This window comes from Lissotriton vulgaris, chromosome 1_1, assembly GCF_964263255.1.
Source record: "Lissotriton vulgaris chromosome 1_1, aLisVul1.2, whole genome shotgun sequence".
In the NCBI taxonomy this organism is placed as follows: Eukaryota; Metazoa; Chordata; class Amphibia; order Caudata; family Salamandridae; genus Lissotriton; species Lissotriton vulgaris.
In genome coordinates, this window is record NC_141685.1 from 1,417,219,411 (window position 1) to 1,417,238,532 (window position 19,122).

Genomic DNA, 19,122 nt, shown 5'->3' on the forward strand with positions numbered 1-19,122 from the left:
ACATCAAGAACAATTGTTTTCCGACCATACTGTCCCTACTTCCGATAGATATAACTGGCGCCCGAGGGAATGCTTGCTCTTGACTTTGCTAAGTGCCTATACGCTGTAGGGCTGTGATCTCCTGGCTAAGAACGGTGCTGGGGTGTCAGATTAGGATATGCCATAGGGCTCTTGGCACCTGCTCCCAGTGAAGCAACCACCAATCAAAGACAGCCACTAGAGGTGCCTGGCTTAGCACAATGGCTGCCGTCCAAAACACCCAAATCCAGAAACAATATGTCAGTCTCCGACATAGTAAATGCTTCATGGCCACCGTGGTGACACTGTTTGTCTCCCTCATCCTGTCTATCCTTGGTTGGCTATTACTAATCTACCATCCTGTTACTTCACCAACTCCTACCCCGACTCCTGCAGAACACCAGTATGTCACGCTACCAGCCCACGAATTACCCCGCCGTGCAGAATTCTTTAATAACACCTTCATCCAAATGTTGCATCATCATCAGCTGATCATGAACACTTCCAACTGCTGGGTGTGTGGACTGATGCCGTATTCCATGATACATCCTGTCCCATTCTTTCCCTACCCCTTGTCCATCTCTGGGTCTTGTCTTGCATGGCGGATGTTGATACAGGAGGCCTACACTGTCAATGGTACTGACAATTATGCCCTTGGAACATTTCGGTATGACTTCTGGCGGAACAGATCTGGCCATGCCAATGCTCCTTTTTGCCCGACCAGCTCATCCACATCGCTACTATCACCAGATGAACTCTGTGAGATGGTAGTATTCAACTCAACCACTCAACGAACATTTTCCAGATTCCGCACAAGAAGGATACTGCCCGATGAATGAGACACTGTGAATGTCATAAATGTGCAAGGCCTTGTCTGCATCCATGGCCTAGGGACTAAGAAAGTTGGTACCAGTACTTGTGATATCACAGAAGCTTTAAACTCTACATATCCTCCGAAGCTGGTGGCATCCCCCAACACCTATTTCATCTGTGGCACTGCAGCCTACACTTGGCTCCCCCATAACTGGTCTGGTACCTGCTATCTGGCCTTCCTCCTTCCACCAACGTATTCCACCCATGGAGGTTACCACCTGCCAATCAAGGGCGCTCTGCGCCGCTCACGTAGGGGTGTCATATCAGCCGAGGATGCAGCAGGCCAGGAAACCGGGGACTTCTTTAAAGGTTTCCTTCCTTTCTGGGGCCCCATGGCAAACAGTCTGTCTGTACAAGGACTGACCAGGGTCCTTGAAGTCACCATCACAGTAACAGCTGGTGCGGACCACCTTATAACACTTCAGAACCGCATGGTCCTAGTCGTCATCCTTGCTGATCGTGGTGGTGTGCGTAAATTGATCGGCTCCAGCTGCTGCGTGTACATCCCAGACAACACACCTACAGTGTACGATGCCATCCAACGTCTGCATTGCCTTTCTTCCGAAATTCATCTGGATGAAGGCAACTGGTCCCTCACAGGCTGGATCTAGGGCCCCCTTTCCCAGTGGGGGTGGAGGGTCCTCATCTTCCTTGCCTTGGGAGTAACTGTCCTGGTATCCTGCTGTTTGTGCTTTCAGTGCCTGCCAGTGCTCTGTACAATGTGTGTCCAGACCATCAAGCCTCCACCCTCTAACATTCAGAACACCAATATGATGATGATGCTCCAACAAGAAACCGATGGTCTTATGAACATTTCTTAAAGTATTTGCCACTCAAAGGCAAATGGAGGGTCTGAGGAAAAGTGTTCTTCTGGTCGGCGTTCATTTGTGCCAGGACTCCATTGTTTTTTCATTGCCATTCCGTGTCAAACACTTACACACGACCCACCTGGTCGTTTCTGCTGATGCCTGAGGAAATTCTAACTGACACGACAAAAACCATCTTGCAGCCTGCATTATTGCCCAGGAACTGTCGCACACCCAACGCCCCTGTTCTTTGCAGTTCGACAGAAAGCCATGAGACACTCACGACCTGTGTAAATTATTTGTTTTCCATCTCCTGCTCCCTGCCTGGTAAACATCCTTGACACCATGATCAGCTTATCTGGACAATGGTCTGACTGCTGGGCCTTGATCAGGGTGATTTGAAAATGGTTTGAAGGGCCGAGCTTTGATCAAGCTGATCGAACAATGACCTAAATGACCATGCTTTGATCAAGCTGAGTGAACAATGATTTGAGTACCAAGCCTTGACCAGGTCACTAACTACAAACATCGTCTGGATCTGGTTATCAACTGCAAACAATACCCTGATTAAACAATGGATTAACAGCCAAAAGACTGGAATGAAAAAGTATAAAAGGCTTGTAAGCTGCGGAGTAAAGCAGCAGCCTCCTCTGTCTTGTTTCTAACGAGCTTGGTCCTCTAGCCCGGGCTATTTGAATAAATCTGGGTTCCTCCTGCAGACGAAGGCTCCTGTGTCTCCTTTTACTACGTATGAAGGGTATGGAAGACTTGGGCGGTTCCCCCACCGCCGAGACCCAGTAAGTGTGTTATTCCGGATCTTCAGAACCACAACAAAAATAGACATGCCCAGTGCAGCCAAACTGTGGAAAGGCATTGGGAGCACACATACCACAGGAGGGAACAACCGCATCACTGAGGAACAATGCACACACAACATACCACAACACACACAAGAAGTGCACCATCACAGAACAACACAGCTACATCAAACAAACAACAGATGCACAGGCAAAAAAAACAGGACAAACACTGCAAGACATCAGGGGATGCACACCAGGAAATGACAAGGCAACATACACACAGCACTGTAAGCACAACAAGCAGTGTGTGCACACCAAGCATACCAGACACACACAGACATGAGTGACACAACATCAACCCACACAACACAAATCCACATAGCACAAAGACAACAGCACACCCAGGAAGTAATGCAATACCACAGCCAACACACATTCATCCAACACAACATCAACAGATGCACGAATATGGGATACACAGGTGGAATCAACTTGACCAGAGGACTGGGCAGCACACACAGCTGAACAGCAGATGAGCAACCATGACTACCAAACAGCACAAGAACATCACAAATAAACAATTGGGGAAACATCCTGAGTGGCACATAGCTCCTGGCCAAATAACTGAACCACACAGCACAATGTCACAAATGAAGTGATGAGGAAGCACACACACATACATACAAACCAAGGGGACAGCCAACTTCTAAGTGAAGTGTACTGCACATCAGTAGTGGACATGGCAGGAATGCATCAAACACAAACAGAGGGAGTCCAGTCCCACAATGGGTAGGCATTTGAAGCACACCTAGGGGATGGCATGACACCACACACAACATGCCATACTGGAGGCAAAAAGGCACCATGTGCCAGCAATGTATGCGAAAACACAACCACAATCAATGGCAGTGTGGATCTGCAGGTCTGTACAGTCTACACAAACAGAATCAAGACACAAGGATGATCAACCAAACACAACACTGATGTGCCAGTCACACACTCTGCACACTCACAAGTGACAAAAAGAACAAGTAGGAGTCAGACAGAACTGCATGGACACACCAACACACTGCACAGTGCACAGCATACAGCTCACAAATGTGCATACAACCACATCCACAGGGCTTAACAATCAAAACAACAGGCACACAGCTGCTGGGTGACACATGTGTGGTTGACAATGCAGGGGCACACACACATCAACACTCCCTACAAAGTAACACCCTTCACACAGCACACTTCTTGACTACCCAAGAGCACACATCTCAGGTAGGCCATGGGACCAGGATGATGGGCCATCACAAGATGACCATACACATACACTGCTGGGCACACATAAAGGAATAACACACATACATGATGACATTGCCCAGCCTGCATGCAAACCTGTGCACATAATCACACTCTGTGCTAGGAGTGTCCCCCAACCTGACATGTGAAGAATCTAGCCAACCTTTACAAACCATGAAAATGACAACTGCAATACAGGTAAACTTTACATCACAGACACCACAAGTATCAGTGTCAGAAAGAACTGAAGTCTCTGTCACTCCTGTGAACAAAAGAGCAGAGACATTGGCAATGTTGAAGTGCCACACTGAGCATGGGGAACAGTCAACCATATGCACACACCAAAATAACTTTATTCAGTAAGGACACTGACAAAACAGACAACAGGAGTAACTTTCTGTATTCACATATTGCACAGATTGGCACCAACAGTAGAGAAGAGCAAAGCTCAAAATGCAGAGCATATCCATGAGAATCTGCACAGGCAAGGGCAAAACAGGGACGCCAGTGGCCAGTTCAAGCTGCACAGCATATTCATGAGAATCTGCACAGGCAAGGGCAAAACAGGAAGGCCAGTGGCCAGTTCAGGGTGCACAGCATATCCATGAGAATCTGCACAGGCAAGGGCAAAACAGGAAGGCCAGAGGCCAGTGGCCAGTTCAGGCTGCACAACATGTATTGAAAAGGACGGTGCACCAAAAAAGCAAAGTACAAGATCCACGCTGCAACTCAGACTGTAATTCAAATCCAAAAAAAACCACAACCAGTCGATAAGAAAGTCAGCTTGGGCCAATAACCCAAAATGCTGAGTAAAAAAGCGGCATCAATAACCGCAAGTAGAAATGAGAGAGCGATAGGCCAGTGTAGCAGCCGCCCGCCCTTTTGTGATAAGGAGTTCCTACGGTCAGAGTTGCAGCATGGATCTCGAGATATTGTTACGAGCTCTTGACCAATTATAAATTAATCTTTGATCTTTCAACTATTTTCTTCATCACTACGTGACATCATATGTGCTTAAGAGAATAAGGCGCAATTAGGACCATACCTTTGAAGCACTCTTTGGACCTGCAAGGGATGCATGAGCCCTGACGAAGTTCAAACTGACAAAACGTGTTGGCTGAGGTGTTTTTTCTTGAAAAAAAAGATTGAAAAGAATAAAGAAATTTGGACAATTCTGGAGCTTTCTTGTACTTTGCATTTTTGGTGCACCCTCCTTTTCAATACAAGCCTTGGGATCTGTCTGACAGTGGAGCATTTGTGCGGCAAGCTCCAGACATGTATTGCACAATCGATGAACTTACATTTTTACATAGAAATGTAAGTGCATAACCATAGTCAGCCGTTCATTTCATTCTAAACAGGCTGCACAGCATATTCATGAGAATCTGCACAGGCAAGGGCAAAATAGGAAGCCCAGTGTCCAGGGCAAGTACATGAGAGGCTGCACAGGCAAGGGCAAAACAGGTAACCTTGTGTCCATGGCAAAGTACAGGGCGAGTACATGAGGGATGCATAGGGAATCGGTCAACACAGCAAAGAGCAACAAGGCCAATGTCCAAGGCAAAATGCAGGGCGACTACATGAGAGGCTGCACAGGGAAAAGGCCAACACAGCAAAGAGCAACAAGGCCAGTGTCCAGGGCAATGTTCACGGTGAGTACATGAGAATCTGCACAGGGAGTGTGTGCGACTGTACCCTTCCATGGGCAGCAACACAGTCAGGGGGTAACAATGGGCAGTACAGGCCCACCTGTGTGAGAGACAGGTGTGTGAGGGGGTCTACCACTCAGACTTGGCTGTCAGGCGGACTGGGAGCTTGCTCTGTGTCGGGGACAGTTGGAGCACTAGAGACTGGGGAGAGAGTGGCCCAGGTGAGGTAGTGCTATTAGTGGCTTGGCAAGCCGGAGGGCTGCTTGGACCAGGTGGTGTAGTGGCACGTGGAGGTGAAGTCATGCAGACCTGAGAAACAGTGTGGCTGGGAGATTGTGGCGATGTGCGTTGCCACTTCTCGGGGATTCGAAAGGGTTTCCATGTACTGGGATTGATGGAAAGTGGTGTGGACACAACAGGCACACACACCAACAAAGCTGCATCAGATGCAGACACAGACACTTTGGGCCTTGGTTTTGCCTGACAGGCTTTTGTCTTTGCATTCTAGGCTGGCTTTGCTCTTCTGTGGGGATGGTGTCTGCGGGCATGACCACTTGGGTTGTTTCTGCTGTGCGCTTCATGTGCTGTACTGTGACTGTGGCATATGAGAACCGTGGTCACTATCATCAGATGTGGCGACTACCTGGGGGGTGGACAGAGGCCCTGGAGCAGGAATGGGAGTATGTGCCTGTTGAAGGGCAGACGTCACCGTGGAGGAGAAAACCTGGACAGTACGGTGCAGCCCACCCACATTGGAATGTATGCCCTCCATGTAAGCAACCACCTGGGCTAATTTTTTGTCATGGTCAATGAAGGCATTGAGGAGAGCTGTCTGGCCCACACACAGCTGGTGCAAAAGAACCACAGACTCATCACTGGGGGTAGCAGGGGGAACAGGGGCAGTGTCAGCGGTGCCAGGTATGAAGGGAACTCATCCCCTCTTACTGACCTAGACAAGGGCAGCACCAGAGGAAGTGGCTGGGACGGTGGGCACTGGCCAATGTGTGGTTGAAGATGAGGCAGAGTCTCAATTCCTTGTGCCCGCCAACATGGATGCATCACTGCTAGCATCAGATGATGTGGTACTTTGAGTCTCAGGCTGGAATTCCTCCTGCAGACTCCGGTCCCCCTCTGAGGCGCTGATTGCTAGTCTGGTAAGGGATTTTTGGGTACTAAGGTGAGTTTTGGCACACCCTAATTCACTGAGGTTCCAAGCCTCTATGCACAGTTCTGTCTCAGCACGGAATCCCTGCGACATGGCACCCAATCGTTGGTGGTCTTATTGCATGATACTTGAGTAGTACATCATTCGGTCCTTAACCCCTTCACTATTGTTTCCGGTTAACGGTAGTGTCAGACAAACCTACCTATGTTTGCGTAGGTACTTTCAAGCTTGAATCTTTCAAAAAACGGTTTCCTTGAAGTACTACCCAGTGGTGTTACTAAGTTTACTTTGTACTTTTTCTTTCTGTGTCACTATGGCTGCGGTGGACATTGCGCAACATAGCCGCATTGCGGTGCGCAATCATTTACAGAATTATAATGTCCCTGAAGATGGCATGGCCGTGATCATGGTAGTGAGTGCAGAGGTGGCTTACCCGTATGAGATTTTTTACTCATGGGTGACCTTCCCGGCTATGAACGCGAATACTAATGATACTTGGCAGCATCATGTTTGGTTTGTTGGCGCCCTACCCCACTCATTATCAGCTCCAAGGTTAGGTCCTTTGTCCATTCCAGGCGCAACTTGGCCTGTTTTGGATGGATTTACGCCTCATCCTCAGCACGGAGCATGTAACGTGGCTGAGTTAAGACAACTACATGTGGTCGCAATTAGCGTGATTAGGTCGTTAGTGCAATACATTACCCACAATCTCCCGGGCGGGGCCCCGGGTGGTGCGGCGCTTCCTGCCGGACAGGACGGTATGAAGCTCAGTCCCGTTATGATCAACGCTGTGATGGGCAAGCGCCCCCAAGAAAAGGATGATTTTCCTTTCTGGCTTGCCGAAAAGTTTGACCAGCTGGAAGCAGTATTTCCTAACACGTCTCCTGGTGAAAAACACAGGATTCTGACAATTAGCTTACTGACTGTGAGACCTGGGGTAAGACATTTGCGGCGGTCTATACGAGGTGTTACGGCACTCTGTCTATGACTGTCCTGCCGACGGTCCTTAAACGTGTTCAGGATGAGCACGGACCAGAGGCTGCGGTTGAATTGGGTATGCGCCTCTGTGGCACCTTTGATGTGGTTTCCGATCTCATACTTGCTAATGTCAAGGGGGATGCAGTGAACTTTCAGGTTGCCAATGCTTTGCAGGTGATTCCCGATGCGGAAAAACCCTGGCAGTTGGCGAGGATTATTGTGGCGGCTTATAAAACCGTGGGCCGCAATAGTAGGGGTCTCAAGCATTTTTCTACTGAAGAGAAAAAACAACCCCAAGGGCAGAAGTCGGAAACTGACGACCAGCCCAAGACCAAGAAACAAAATTGGCCTAAAAAACAGAAACATGGAAAGCAACAACAACAAAAGAAACAGGAGTTTCCGTCTCCGTTGCCTGCGCCCACCGAACGTGTTTATGACTTGCGCGATAATAAAATCACCTGATCGTTTTCAGGTTTCTGACCAACGCTCTCCTCGTTCTTTTCAGGAGTCATCGGCCTTTTCGACCGGTGGTGGAGGAAGCGGCAGGGGTCGGGGTGGTCAGCAAGGACGTGACCAGCCCCGCCCGAAAGACGGTAAAGGCAAGCAGGACGATTCTACACCGACGAGACCCCAGTTTCAGAAAAAGAAAGTTGCTGCTTTAACAGCACACAGATATGCCACAGAGAGTGAGAACCCAGCTTTGGAATCTGACATGGGCTCTGACCTTGCTGGACAGCGCGGCGGAGATTACCATAGTGCGAGAGGCCCTGCGTCCACTACTGAAGGTGACAGCGACTGACCGTTATGTTGTTGTGGAGACAGCTGACACTAGAGTAGCTCCCCCTGACAGACTCTATGAAATAGTCTTATTCATTGAAGGTGACATTCAACGTACCATAGAAAGGGTATTTTGGGAGAATCTTACGACTACCTATGACATTTTGTTAGCGGAGGCTGACTGGCCCCCACCTTTTGTGCTCGTGGCTCCAAGAAGGGAGGAGGTAATCCTCCCTAGTTTCGCGCACACGGTCTCGAAGAAGCATGCGCTGAATTTTGCAGAAGAGTGGGTTAAGGCCCTTGTGCTGGCTTTGTGCCGTACTCAACCTCAGTACCCCATAAGTCGTGAAGCGAAGGCTTCCATTGCGGCGATCCTTGAACAATTGGAATATCAGGGAGTGATTGAAACTTGTGTGTCACCACTGAATAACCCTCTTTTTACTGTGACCAAGCCTGACGGTTCATATCGTTTGGTATTGGATTACCGGCATTTAAACTCGCATTGCCATACCTGTGCAGTACAGAATACTCACGGCTCTGCTTTGGTGGATAGTCTCGTGCGTAAGCGATTTAAGACCACGCTAGACATTTCCAACGTTTTTATGCCCACCATTTGGATGGTCTGAGTTCCCAATGGACCTCCTTTACTTGCGGCGGTGTCCAGCAACATTTCAAACGTTTACCGATGGGCTATAAAATTGTCCTGGAGTGTTTGCTGCCCGCATAGTCTCTCTCTTCGAGAGAGTTGACCCGGATGCTTGTTCATATGTGGATGACATTTATCTCACGGATGATGAACTGTGGGAGCATCTGTGTCGAGTTTTAATTTGAAGCTTTGCGGACTTTGGTTACAAATTTAACTTTGCAAAATCGCACATTGCAGAGTACACAGTGTTGATCCTGGGCTACGAGTTCAACAATGAAGGTCGAGGTTTAGCTCTTCACTTCTTGGAAAAATGCACACAATTGCGCGCTCCGACAACCCTGAAAAAATTAGTCTTTGCTGGGATTTTTAAATTTCAGGAGGACATACATACCTGAATATGCCCAGCGTATCAAGCCCTTGTATGCTTTGATACAACCAAATTTTACAAAATCAAACTGGCTGCCTGAGCACTCGGCTATACTGCAATCTTTGCAGGCTGATCTGCTCGCTTCTAAATACTTATAGACTCGTGATAATCACACCAACCTGGTGATAAGAATCATCCCTGGGACTTTGGGTTTCACATACCTTACTTTTAACGAAAGAGATACAGTACCTATTGCTTACAAGTCACACTTGTACACTTCGGCTGAAATGCGATTTTCCACTGTGGAGAAAGTTTCTGAAGGAACGCGCTCTGTCACAGGGAAAACGCATGTTGCTGGTTACCCCGTGTCCTGCTTTGGATGCAGTTACGAAAGCCAGTGTACCCAATTCTAAAGCTTTGCAACCTCGGTGGATACAATGGGCCGCATCATTGATGTCTCCGGATGTCACGTTCATGTTTGATGCCTCCTTACGGTCGCCAGAGTTTTTGCAATATGAGTTTGTTCATCTTGCACCTTTGGCTATGTGGCCTTTGGAGGATTTCCATTGCATCATATACACTGATGGTTCAGCGCAGGTTGCACATGGTTCTAAACACGCCTACGTTTCCGCATGCGTCATGGTGGTAGGTGCCATGGTGAATGATGAGTTCAAGTCCAGGGTCGTGCACACACAGACTCTAGGGGACTGCACCGCACAATTGGCAGAGCTTCGTGCTCTGATGCTTGCATTGGAGTACGCTGATCCTAGTGTGACGACACTTATCGTAAGTGATTCTTACTACTGTGTCCAGTCTTACAATGAGAACTTGTTCTTTTGGATTCAGAATGATTTTCGTGATTCCAAGGGTAGCACAATAAAACATAAAATGATCTCGGTCCGAGTGGCTGAGCTTAAGGAGCGGTTGCCACTCGTGTTTGTAATTCATACTCTCGGTCACCAGCGGGTTGGAGTCCACGCTGTTGGCAACTCGCTTGCTGATGAAGCAGCGAAATCAGCAGTGTCGACATATTTAGTTGCAGCAGTCACACGGTCCAAAAGTAAGATTGATGATGATATCTTGGCGGCTGTTGCTGCCACTGAGAAGGGAGGTAAATTTCCTACGGGGTTCCCTTCGAAGTACACATACCACTTAAGTCCCGATAAGGTTCCTTATGTGAAAATTCCTGAAGTTGGGGAGAGGTTGATTCCCAACTTGGATCGCAGAAATACATTCATCACAGCAGCCCATGAAGGTGTTGCGTCTGCGCATGCGGGCGTTTCAGCCACTGTCTCTCAATTACAACAACGTTTTTGGTGGCGGGGACTGTACAAACAGACGCGTGACTATGTCCTTCAATGTGACATTTGACAGCAGATTAAGCCTTCAACTGCTATGGGTCCACCCCAAACACAGTTGTTCATTTCTAATAAACCATTAGGTTGTGTTTATTTAGATCACTGCGGTCCTTTTTCTTCAGATACTGCGTATAAGTACATCTTAGTAGCAGTTGATTCATGCACACGCTTTGTATGGGTCTGGCCTCATCGAAGCGCTGATTCACGGACTGTCATCAGGGATTTGCGTGTCTTTGTAGGTATTTTTGCCTGTGGTACCTTGCATTCGGATCAGGGTCCTGCTTTCGCCTCTAAGGTGTATAGGGATGCCATGGCTTCGATGGGGGTCCAAGTCAAGTTTTCGTCTCCATACCGACCTGAGGGTAATAGTGTTGTGGAACGAATGAACTGGCAGAAACTGGCTGGCCCATCTTCATGGCGTGTAGCGTGCTCTTAATAATCTCCATAGAAGGTCTCTGGGTGGGCGGACCCCATACGAAATACTCTTTGGTATCAAGATGTATGTCCCAGACCTTCACCTTCTAGACACGGATGGTACGGCTGCCTCCTTTGATGTAGATGAACATTGCAATGTTTTACAGACTCGAGACGAGAGACAGTCTTGCAAAGGAACATTTGCCCTCCACTTCGGATGATGCGTTGCACATCCCGGTAGTTGTCTGGCTACCCTAAGTTGGAGAACTGGTTCGGGAAAAGATCGATAACAAGAAGGTATTTGATCCCTCCTACCGTGCTCCGGTTCCCGTGCTTGGTGTGAAGGGCACAGAAACAGTCATTTTACCACCACTTCCTTGTCGTAAAGAGAACAGGTATATCTCCATTTACAATGTCAAAATACACAGAGCGGCTGATTCTTCTTAGCATGACACCGGCAGTCTCATGTCCTTCGATGGTGAGAAATTCTGTTTTGACCGCTGCTTCGGATCATGATCAGGAGGTGGCCCTTGAGATGCCTGCAGTTTCGAGTCCTTTATTGAGTGCTTTGCCTGGTACTGGCCTTGATGATACTGACTACACCTACCCAACAGACTTATTGATGCCTGATTTACAAACTGGTTTAGCCACAGAATTCAGATTTTCATTTGACACTACTTCACAATCTTCAGGGAAGCCCACAGGGCTTAGGGCCTATGCGACTTTGTTTAAAAAACATTTTTTAATTCCCCCTTGGACTTACATCTGTTTGGGGCTTTTTTCGCTTTACCTTTTTATGTCAATTGGTTTTGTGTTTTATTTTTTCCGATTCATCAATGGACATTATGTTGAGAGAACATGCATTCGACATCTAAATGGAACATTGGCTCCCCACTCCTCATCACATTCAGCACACAGATTGAAAAGAGACTTGTCCTTTGTTAACATCACCGCGTGGCCTGTCCTGGATGGAATAGTCTGGCACGCTGTTAAATTTCAAACCCATGGCCCAACTGAAGTTATTAATGTTCCTAATGTGCTTAGAGTTAACATGGGGGATGTGGTTCAACAAAACATACGTTCTGATGATTGGGATGTTCAGGCCGTAGAGGCTTTGTTTGCTGATTCGAAGTATTATGCTGCCTTTGATGCTGAAGATTTATATTTAGAGTCTGCTAATTATGGTGATTTGTTTTGCTTCCAACATTTTGGCTATCACTTCCTACATAAAACGAATTCTAGGAGAAGTACTGTGAATTATACCCAGTTGGAACATTGCCCAGTTCCTGTAAGAGGCAGCTCGGATACATTTTTGAAAAAGTACACTTATTTTACTGACTTTAATCAGTCCAATCCCGCTTCATTTTATTTTAAAATGACAGACAAATCCATTTCCAAAGTTAGACTTACCGATACTAAGTTATTGTATTCGAAGTCCTTTCTAAACCAGCTAGCTGTTGGTGGCTACGAGTTGTGGAAGGAAAATATTGACCTTAAATCAGTTTGGGGTTCTAAACGTTGGCAGGTACAAGGCACTGAGGCTTTGCACTGTGCATGTCTCATCCCAAATCATATGTTGTTTTTGAATTCTAACATCTCACAGACAACATGCTTTGGATTGGCTACTACTAAAAAATGAAATACTCCTTCCTTCCCTGATTTGGAAGAATATTCGGGTTGGGAAAATTCAACAACATTTTCGATTAGAGAGTTGCAGACCCTGTTGCTAAATTCATATTTTAACATATCCAGTTTGAATCCCAAGGGTTGGTTGATGTGGCACAAAAGTGGAGATTCGTGACATCGTTTTTTAGGTCTGGCTGATGGTTTTACACAGGTCCGAATTGATCCCCATTTTGAGAGTGACCATTCTGTCACCACTTATTCAGTAGGCAAATTGTGTCAGAATTGGCTCAAACACTCTACGTTGGTGTCAGTCAAAATGCATTTGTCTAAACTGACTGACGAGGTTGACTTGAATGATTTCATAAAAGAACCGGCTGGAGGTAGATCTAAAAGATGGATCTATGCCGTTTATAATGAACTCTGGAAAACATCACAGATTGAAGCGGCTACACGCCTTAGGGCTATTGATCAAGCTAATTTGGAAAAAGTGCTTGCAGTAGTGGATAACAGCATTAACACCCTTTCCTCCCGCATTTACACATTGGATAACATTGTGTCATCTGTTGTTGAAAATTGTACAGGATGAAGTGTCTGTTTTGTACCATGTTCAAAATCAATTGCATTCTATTATGCAGTTTGCATGGACCCTGCAGACTCTGAAAAACGGAAAAGTGCCTTGGAATTACATTAATGTCTCATCTCTATTTGCCCCTTTTAATTTGACTGAAAAACAACGTTTGCTTTCAATGAGAGATGCTTCATTTTCCAAGTTACACATTGAACGCTTGGAGTCTTTGCCGTTTTCAGTGGCAGAGGCCACTGCTGCCACGTGGCTTATCCACGGATTAATAACTTAATCATTTGCGCTTTTCCAGTTTACAAATTGCCTGAAATATTTTGCCATTGGTAGGTACGAGCCTCTTGGTAGCTCCTATTTACATGAAGCCTGGTCGCTCCCTTTCACTTACAGGTGCCTTACAGATGGAAAGGAGGTTTATCTGAAAGGGGAGGAGTGTACAGAAACACCAGATCACTCATTAATGTGTAGACACATACAATTGCATGGCTCTTGTAATCAGGAAAGCCCTAATTTGGCATGGGTTTTGAAAGGTACACCTGTGCCCGCTATTGTCCCGACTTTTACTTTATTAGCAAACGGAATTTATTTACTTTTAAATAATGAAGATTGCTGTGGGTTATTGAAAGGCATAGCTTATGTTGTGACAGTCAGTGAGCATGTGGTTTTCTGTAAAAATGTGCTGTATCCACCCACGCATGGGAACCTGGATGTTTCCATCTGGCCGAGGATTCCGACCTTGAAGTCAGAGTTCAATAAGATGAGCAGAATAAGAGCCTTATTGCCACAAAAAGAAGTTGCCCTGACATCTGTTCGCGAAAAATTTGTCCTTCATGTGGCTAACACCCGCACAGAAGTGCATGCTTTATTAAATACTGACCTTCCTTTACATTTCAGTGAGCTGGTTCATACAATCTTTAATGCGTCCTCCACTTCAGGGCTGGCTCATTTATTTAAATTAGTGAGCAGTGTTCTAGTGACTTGTTTCCAAAAGATTTTTGGAGTCATTCCTGCTTTCTTCCATTTGATCTTTTCCAGCCTATTTGGTGGATTTCCCGTTTTACTGGCGCTGGCTGCTGGCTTTTTGGTGCTATTTTGTTTTATTCAAAATGGATGCCCGTCCTGTGTTCGCAGACGAGCTGTCGCAGTCAGCACTGTTTCGCAACAGGATGCTTAAATACTATGGTGCGCTGCCCCTTGCCACCTTAAGTGCAGCACATGGATTATCATTTCGATTTTCCTATTTCACCTGTATCCAGCCTGTCTTTCATTGCCTGAGCTGCAATTTCGACTGGGCCTTGGATTTGTGTCTCTGCAATTTGGTGTCTCCTGAAGTGGATTTTAATCATCTCATGAGTCCCTTAGTTACTCATGGATCCTGTAAGTAAAGGGGTACGGGCGATGCCTCTTGGCTTCTTTTATCCCCGACTTTATAGGCCAGTTGTTAATGAGAACAATAAGTTACAGTTTACTGACAACACTTGGGCAGAGGATAATCTTATCTCACCTAGGCCTACTAATGTCTGGATGACTAAGACAATCAAAGGTAATGGTGTAGCAAATGTTGTAAGGAATACACCCTCCAATGATCTACCATTGTCAAACATGTTTTCGGCATTAGCTGATAGAATAGATATTGAATGACTAGAACCTGTACCTGAACAGGAAAACCTGACTCGCCAACTCCCAGGCAATACTGATGTGACCCTACCTGATGTCAGAGTTGAAACTGTTATAAACGACCCATTACAGTTAGGTGGAGGGCACATACGGTTATTATCATGGAACATTGCGGGCCTACGGGCAAAACAAGACGACCCAATTTGGTTACAATCAGTGAAGAACCATGATATAGTTGCCTTACAAGAAACTTGGATGAAAGATAAAGGCTTCTGGGTAGAAGGATACATTTCTTTTTTTGTTGATGCCCAGAGCTCCACATCGGGTAGGGACAGAGGGGGTTTGCTATTCCTTGTTTCAGTTAAAATTGCAGGTAATGTTAGAGAAATCCCTAGTTCTTCTCATTACTTCCAGCTGGTGGAAATTTGTTTGGCTGATAAGAATAAGATTGTATTAATAAACTGTTATAATTCTATGCAGGGGGGGCCCCCAAATTTTGTTTTAGATGGTTTATCGGATTTTTTAACTAAATATATGTCAAAACAAACCACTTTTGTTCAGTGTATAATGATGGGTGATTTTAATGTTCATTTGTGTGAGTCCCATTGCCAGATCATTGATGATAACGGTCCTGATTATACTTCACGGCCACACTTCGAACATAGCCCTAAGGGTGTGGCAATGGAAAACCTGCTATCATCAAATGACCTATATGAACCAGGGTTCGCAGACACAATAAACAGAGTGGTCACGTACAACGCAAGGGGCAGTGAATCTATTATCGACTACTTTTTTATGTCCTCAGGGCTCCTTCGTTATGTATTGTTTTATAACGCAATTGTAAGTGGGTTTAGTGACCACAACCCTGTGTTATTGGTTTTGGATGCTCTTTCTGGTTTGCATAAAGGAGTATTAAGGGCTACCTCTATAAGGGACGTGAGGAGTAAAGATCAGGGTAGACGCCTTAAATGGTGTAAAGTCTGTCCAGAGGATTTTCATGGTCATATTGTACAAGATATGGGAGTCGAAATTGGGAAATGCAGGAATAGAGAGATGAGGGGGGGGGAGTCATGAGTGCCTTTGAAGCTATTTGTGCTAGAATAGAAAAAGAGCTTAGAGTTAAACCAGGGAGGGGTTCTGCTCCAGAGTGTAGATGGTTTGACCACTCTTGCTCACAGGCACACTCAGCTTTGCTGAAGGGTCTTAAACAATCCCCTAGAGATAGGACTTTGGTGGCACATTTAAGAAGACAATATGCTTTGGCAGTCAAACTTCGGAAAAAAGCCATCAAAGATGAAGCATGGGACTCTTTGATGGATCCCATAACCCTTAAACATAGCTCCAAATTTTGGGCTATAATTAATAATCCTTTGTTCTCCCACACTAACAATATGGATCTTGAAATTAACATCTCTGAAGCTGACTGGATTAACCATTTCTCTAATATATATGGTTCTAATGAAATAGCAGAGGCATTTAAAATACCTTACTCCCCATCGTCTCCCACTAAATTAAATTTTACCAAATCAGAAGTAGAGCTGGCAATTTTAGGCTCAGCTGCAAATAAAGCCCCGGGCCCGGATGGGGTACCCCTGGACCTATACAAACTTAACTCTGAGATGTGGGCTGAGATTTTAGCTAATGTTTTTAATTGTGTGTATGAGGGGGGTTTGCCAAAAACGTGGTCATGTGCTATTATAGTACCTATTTTTAAAAAGGGTCTAAGAAGCGACCCTAAGTGTTTTCGACCAATTTCGTTATTGGATTCCTCAATGAAGATTTTGGGCAAAGTCCTGCTTGCTAGAATTAACACCTGGTCCATAGACAATAATATTCTAGTAGATGCCCAATATGGGTTCCGTGCTGGGAGAGGGACTGAGGACCAATGCTTAAATCTTCATCTGTTAATTTCGAAATACACAACTGTTAAAAAAGGGTCAATTTTTGTTGCTTTTATGGACCTGTCCACAGCTTTTGATTTGGTGAACAGAGCTCGGCTGTGGACCATGCTGTTAAAGCTGGGTCTTGATCCTCCCCTTGTATATTTTTTGGCAGAATTACATAAAGATTTAAAAGCTTCAATTAGAATGGACCAAGAAGGTAATCGTACCGCTTGGTTCAAATCCAGCAGGGGCGTGCGGCAGGGCTGCATTCTTGCCCCCATGCTGTTCACTTTGTATATAAATTCACTTGAGGAAACTCTTTTAACTGCTACCTTGGATACTCCGCGTGCAGGGGAAACTCGTATTCCGGTTCTCCTGTACGCGGACGACGCAGCTTTAATAGCTCGGACCCCCATAGGTTTGCAAAAACTTTTAAATGCTTTTAATGATTTTATGTTATCATTAGACTTAGTGATAAACAACTCCAAATCACACGTCATGGCTTTTGGGGCTGGTAAAAACAACTCAAAACAGTTCTACTGCAATGGTGACGTGATCACTAATGTTAAAATTTTCACGTACCTGGGTGTAATCTTTGACACCAAGGGGAGTTGGGCTCCGCAAATTGTAGCTAAAACTAAAGCGGTCAGAAGCTCGGCCACTGCCATCCTAAATTTTGCCAGGAGACTGGGCGGGAAGCCAACAGGTGCCTTACTTAACTTGTACAGGGCAAAATCAGTGGCAATAGCCAGGTACGGCTCGGGTTTGTGGGGCTATGTAAATAGTGAACCAGTTCAAAGGGAATAAAATAAGTTCCTGCGTTCCACCTTAGGGCTTCCTCAATCTACAGCCACGTTCTCAGTTCACCAGGAAGTTGGGCTTGGGTATATATCTGACACCCTTCTTATGGCCCCTATCTTGTTATGGATAAGGCTTTGGACAAATAAAAACTTGGGTCTAAATCATAAAATACTGGTGGACTGTTTAAAACTAGATAATTATAAAAACATTATTTGGCTTTCATATATACAAAAGTGCGCTCTGGACCTGGGACGTCCTGATATTTTTCAGGCCCCTCAGGGTCTAAAGAAATCTGATTTAGATTGGGTGAAGGCCAACTTTATAACATTGAAAAATGTGGAGAGGGAGGAACGCCAACTACTCAAGCCCACGGTCAGAGCCCATTACCTGACCATTACCCGGCTTACTATACAACCGTACCTTACTATCGTCACTATCCCCTTTCATAGGTGGCTTCTGGTTAAACTCCGGTTTAACCAGATTTACACAGTTTTGTGTGATATTCAAGGTTGGTTTAAGGAGGAGGATGCCCCTGTCTGTAATTGTGATAGTTTTTCTACACAAAATAATATGCACTTTATGTTGTTTTGTAATTTTTTCACTGAGCCCAGACAGAAATACCTGGTACCATTATTGAAGGACAAAGCTTTTTACCAGGCAAAACCTGCTCTCCTGTATCTCCAATTATTGGACTCTGCGTTGGCTATGTTTAGCGTGGCAAATTACCTTGTTGCTGCGGTTAGGATCAGGAGGAAAAGACTTAAAAATGCAAATATTAGTGTTTTGTGAAGAAGACTGAAATGGGTGTTGTTTACATTTAAATGTCTATTTTATCGAGTACTTACTCTTTTATGATGTATCTCTATAATGTATATTAATTAATTATTATCGACGTTTCCTCATATCATGTTTCACTATGTATATGTAAATACTACTGATTGATGATTTTTGTATTTGCTTATGAATTTGTATTGCCCTTCTTGTGATGTGATTGTAGAATGCTTTTATGATTTTTAACTAAATCGAATAAAGTGGTTTTGACTTGACTTGACTTGACTAGTTACTCATGACTTTCTTTGTTCTGATGGAGGGATTATGGCCTTTGCAGCGATGCATGGAGTTCTGGGTCATTGGAATATATTCGCAGCGGCGCAAGATTTCTTGGCACACAGCTTCATTGAAAATCCACTGAGTTGTCCTCTGATGGTACTAGAGGCTCCGGTAATTGAAGAGCATGTATGTTCTTTCTCATTATTGAATTGGATGGCTGACTTATTTTCGGAAGATAACAGTGACTTCCTTTTGGAAGCTGTTGCTGCTTATTTCGCATACTCAGTTTTAGGCTGACTCCTATTGATGCCTTTGATGTCATGATTTTTTTCTATTTTCTCTCAAACTTTTTTTCCTGGAATTATGATAGACAATTTTGTTGTATCAAACATATTGGCTTTAATAACTGTGGACATTACATTGT

General features: G+C 45.2%; 1 pseudogene; it reads left to right on the forward strand.

The window, feature by feature from the left end:
- The first annotated feature begins 239 nt into the window (after nt 1-239).
- Nucleotides 240-19,122, forward strand: part of LOC147750626 (uncharacterized) — a 29,018-nt pseudogene continuing 10,135 nt past the window's right edge.